At 50.8% G+C, this 5,234-nt stretch overlaps 1 non-coding gene across 1 annotated transcript; it reads right to left on the bottom strand.

The window, feature by feature from the left end:
* Positions 1-558: 558 nt before the first annotated feature.
* LOC112444541 (U6 spliceosomal RNA) lies at positions 559-665 on the bottom strand. Its single transcript, XR_003032897.1, has one exon. It is a non-coding gene; the product is annotated as a U6 spliceosomal RNA (small nuclear RNA).
* Between the last annotated feature and the right edge of the window lie 4,569 nt (positions 666-5,234).

Genomic DNA, 5,234 nt, shown 5'->3' with positions numbered 1-5,234 from the left:
CAGAAGCTTAGAGGTTGTGGGGCATCACCAGTTATGGTGTGATTACAGGTTGAAGTACGGCTGCCAGTTTTTGAAAGAAGTCCAATTACATGCCTTTTGGGCTTCGAGTTTTTAAATATATATTTACTTCTTTGGCTGCGGCATGCAGGATCTAGCTCCCTGACCAGAGATCAAACCTGAGCCCCCTGTACTGGGAGTGAGGAGTGTGGGCCGCTGGACCAACAGGGAAGCCCCTGGGCTTTGATTTTTTTTTAAAATTTTATTTTATTTTTAAACTTTACAATATTGTATTAGTTTTGCCAAATATCGAAATGAATCTGCCACAGGTATACCTGTGTTCCCCATCCTGAACCCTCCTCCCTCCTCCCTCCCCATACCCTCCCTCTGGGTCATCCCAGTGCACCAGGCCCAAGCATCCAGTATCGTGCATCGAACCTGGACTGGCGACTCGTTTCATACATGATATTATACATGTTTCAATGCCATTCTCCCAAATCTCCCCACCCTCTCCCTCTCCCACAGAGTCCATAAGACTGATCTATACATCAGTGTCTCTTTAAAAATATGGAACGCTTCACGAATTTGCATGTCATCCTTGCGCAGGGGCCATGCTAATCTTCTCTGTATCGTTCCAATTTTAGTATATGTGCTGCCGAAGCGAGCACTGGGCTTTGATTTTAACACTGGGAAAAACCAGTGAAGTCCACCCAAGGTGCCCAGGCCAGATCCATTTCTCCCACCACAGTCTCTGTGGCCCGGTCTGACCCTCGGGCACAGCCACCACCTTAACCTATCTTGTTTACAGCGGCAACAGCTTGGCCCCTGTGCCCCTAGACGTCAAGCCTGGGATCGGAGACGGGAGGTCAGGAATCTTCCTCACTCCTGCTCTGGAAGCTTCTAGAAAGCTCTTTGGAGAGTCCTGGAAAGCAGGCCCATGAGCTGAATCAGGAAGAATGGGGGCACGTCTGCTCGCTCAGGGAGGGGCTGCAGTTCCCAGCAGAGGTGCTGGTTGGTTGGGGGTGTCCACCCGTGGAAGATTGTTCTGGGTCATGAGTGTCCCTCACATTTACTTCCTGGTCCCGCGTTATTGAGGGGGGAGCCCCCTGCTCCCTGGGCCCCAGGCACTTGCACTCTTAGGGGGAGAGGCAGACAGGCCCTAAAGGGAAAACGTGCAATTTCAGATCATGAAGAAAGTGAGCAAGGAGGATGTGGGAGAGGGCGGGCGCCAGGTTGGAGAGGCTGGGTAGGGAGGGCACAGGCGAGGGGAAGGACCCCAGGAGGGGCTGCTGCCAGGGGCACGGGTGTGTCTGTGGTCAGTTTCCATTGCTCCCATGGCTGGTGGGGAGTGGCATCTGGAGGGACCCTCTCCCCTGCCTGGGGGCCGCCTGGGGTCCTGCAGGAGGCCTCTCCCTCTCCTGGCGAGCGCGCCAGACTCCCCCCACCCCACCTCACTTTCCCACCTGCCTTGCCCACCCTGTGCCTCACACGTGGGTGCCCTAGGCTGGACCAGTTGCTCCCCCAGCTCGAGCTCCAGGGCAGAGACACCTGTGCTGCTCATCATGGTGGGTGAGAAGAGCAGGCAGAGTCCTCTGGGGTGGGTGGGCGGTCATTCAAAGAGGTAAGGGGAAATACCACCTCGTTTCTTGTCTCCCACCTCACTTGTCAGGGCCTTTCCAGGCCAGTGTTCATGGGCTGTCCATGTTGCTGTCAAATTGGGTACCAAAAAAAATGGGGAGAAATCCAGGTGAATGCTGGTTGCCTGGACCACTCAGAGTCTCAGAAAACAAGGCCAATGTAAGATCGTGCTACAGGGACTTCCCGGGCAGTGCAGTGGTTAAGAATCTACCTTCCAATGCAGGGGATGCAGGTTTTATCCCTGGTTGGGAAACTAAGATCCCAATCTCACATTCCTGGGGGGCAATGAAGCCTTCGAGCCACAGTTATTCAACCCGCACCACAACTCAGAGAAGTCAGACCTCAACTAGAGACAGCCCCCACGCCACAATGAAAGATCCTGCGTGCCATGACTAAGACCCAACGCAGCCGAATCAATAAATAAAATCTCTCTTTTTAAAGATAGTGCTACAGCTCCCAGGCCTGACCAGACCATGGTGTGTGCCCCTCGACCCTCATTTCTGAGGCTCTTTCAGAGAGCTGTTTGAGTTTCAGAGAGCTGTTTGAGGTTCAGAGACAAGAAGGGTGTCATCCCTACCGCCCGGGGGGAAACCGAGGCTCCCACAGAGAGAGCACGAAGGTCCTTCAGACACGTAGCAGCTGCCTGTGGTTCCAGGTGGGAACTGTGTACAGCTCCCAGTCTTTGGGGGACCCCAAGACCCCCAGCTTGGGCCTGGGTCATGGATCAAGCCAACAAGAGAAGCCACAGGGGGCAGAACATTTCAGGGACCTCGTCGTCTTGTCTATTGTCTGCTTCTGCATTAGGGACATTCTGATTGACTGATGATTCTCTTTACCTGAGAATTGACTCCCACGAGTGCTTCAGTCTCGTTGCTCTCAAAGAAGGAACACAGCAACATTCCCTCATGTGGCATAAAGCACCAGTCTCATTGCTCTCAAAGAAGGAACACAGCAACATTCCCTCATGTGGCATAAAGCACCAGCCAGACCCCGAAGGTTGTTTAGGGCCTGACACCACGATGCTGAAGCTGAGTGCCGAAGAACTGATGAAGGAGGCTGTGTGCCAAAGAATTGATGTTTTTGAACTGTGGTGCTGGAGAAGACCCTTGAGAGTCCCTTGGACTGCAAGGAGATCCAACCAGACCATCCTAAAGGAAATCAGTCCTGAATATTCATTGGAAGGACTGATGCTGAAGCTGAAGCTCCAATACTTTGGCCACCTCATGCGAAGAACTCACTCATTGGAAAAGATCCTGATGCTGGGAAAGATTGAAGGTGGGAGGAGAAGGGGATGACAGAGGATGAGATGATTGGATGGCATCACCAATTTGATGGACGTAAGTTTGAGCAAGCTCCAGGAGACGGTGAAGGACAGGGAAGCCTGGCGTGCTGCAGTCCACGGGGTTGCAAAGAGTCGGACACAACTGAGCGACTGAACAGCAGTAAAAACCACCATGCTCCCTTGTTATCACTGAGGCCAAGATGACTCCAGGTCCTTGCTAATGGGCGTGCCTGGCAGGTGGAACACTGACAGTCCCATCTCCCTGCGGAGCCTGGGCTTCCTGCCCACTGCCTTCTTCACTTCTTCTCCTCACAGTTGGTGGACAGTGACCGGCTCAGCTCCTGTGTCCTGAGAGACTCAAGCTAGCCTAGCCTCTCTGTGCCCAGAACATCTTCCCAATGGAGATCATCAAATTTGCCCTGAGCCTTTCTTGTGAGGGTTCCATGAGCCGACACACGCAAAAGAGTATTGAAAACAGTTTAAGTGTGTCATTAAAAATCATCATGATTCTCAGGACTTCCCTGGTGACCCAGTGGTTAATCCACTGCAGGGGGCTCAGGTTTGTTCCCTGGTCAAGGAACTAAAATCTCACATGCTATGCAGCACAGTCAGAAAGAGAATCATCATCACGATTGTTAAAAACTTGAGTAGAACAAGCCGTGTGACTTAAGTAAAGGCGTAGAATGGTCTGTGCCAACACCCCAAACACATGAAGGCTGTAGAGGGGAAAGCCTGCCCTCTGAGCCAGGACCAGGCTACAGGAAGACAGGTTTCTGGCTCAGAGCCTCCCTGGCCACTTTGCTGAGTCAGTCCCCAGACAAGGGCTGGACCAGCAAGCCGGCACCAACTGTCACTTGCCCGCAGGCCTGGAGCCGAGCTTTCAGGTCAGGCCATTTGCATGCAAGCCAGGGACAGATGAGACATTTAAATTTTACCAGCCCTCAGTTATATGCTTGACATAGAGAAATGGCTGCAATTCTTTTTATCAGCTGAGAGAACAGGCATTACATGACAAAATATTAGCCAGGGCCGAGATTCACAAAACCTATGTGCTCTGAAGCAGCTTCACGAAATCTAAACTTGCAGGGAGGCTGGAGGAGAGAGAATGGCCTGGGCCTCCCTTACCGGGCAGAGCTCTCCAAGCGTCTTGTCCATTCTTATATTTATTGTTTTGCCCAATCACTTTATTTGTCTGTCTGTTTATCCGTGTCAACCCATTTTTTAAAAAATTTAATTCTTATTTATAGACGGACCTTAATAAACTCTCCTCAAGTACCACGGGTTTGTCATTGTCATGGATGAAAACATTATTAATGGCAGGCTGGTTGACCGGGGACAACAGCTGCCCTTTAAACCCCTCACAGATGACCAGACTGCAGAAACTCAGCTGGGGAGTGGGGCTGCGGTCGATGAGGTCAAGGGTCAGCCATCACGGCCCATCATTAACGCCCTTTCCTATCATCACAGCCCACCATGCCCGCAGTTGGAGCGTTCTGCTCCTGCATTCACGAACGGTCCCCGGCTCTCAAATGCACTGGAAAATCCACAGCCGTGGTCCTATTTTGAAATTAAAGCAGATCAATGGAGGGAGCCGTTTAAGGAAAGCGTGTCTGACATCACCGGGGGCTGGGGAACCATAGGGCAGCTAGGGGAGCGGTCTGGGTCATGATGGGGGACACACGATGCCCTTCATCTTAGCTCCTCCAATGAGCTACCTCGGTCAGGAAGTCCTGTCCTTGAAAGAGAGAAATTCTCAGAGGAGGATTTGAAGGTTGGATCCTGTAACCCAGGTCAGGGCCGATGTACCCACCAGGCACTGTCCCTAGGACCCAAAGAAATGTTTTAATTTTCATTTCTTCCAGAATTAGAAGCAGAAAATTTAATAGCTCAATAAAGTCTTTCTAATCATGAATCTAGTCCAACTTTTACTTGTCTTCATACCAATGCAGTCATAAAATGCAATTTAAAATACACAAGTCCATTATATATTTATATACATATTTATATAGTTTACAAGTATTTTAAATTATGTATTTTTTAATTCATTTTTAACGGCAGGAGGAGCACACAAAGGGAAAAGTGTCTAGGACCATGAGAGTTCAAACGCAGCCCAGCCACTGGGTCAGTCTTCCCGGTGGTTCTGAGCCGCCTCCAGCATTCTTCCCCCATGGGCAAGCCATCATTTCATTAAAGGCACAGCCCAGCTTTGTGGGCTTCTCTTGTTCCTCGAGACAACAAACATTCCAAAGATGCTGGCTTTTACAGGGTAGGAAAATGTTGGGTCGAATTGTAAGTCAAAAGAAGGAGGGGATACGTG

The sequence above is a fragment of the Bos taurus genome, chromosome 26, assembly GCF_002263795.3.
Source record: "Bos taurus isolate L1 Dominette 01449 registration number 42190680 breed Hereford chromosome 26, ARS-UCD2.0, whole genome shotgun sequence".
Taxonomy (NCBI): Eukaryota; Metazoa; Chordata; class Mammalia; order Artiodactyla; family Bovidae; genus Bos; species Bos taurus.
This window is presented reverse-complemented; position numbering and strand designations above follow the sequence as displayed.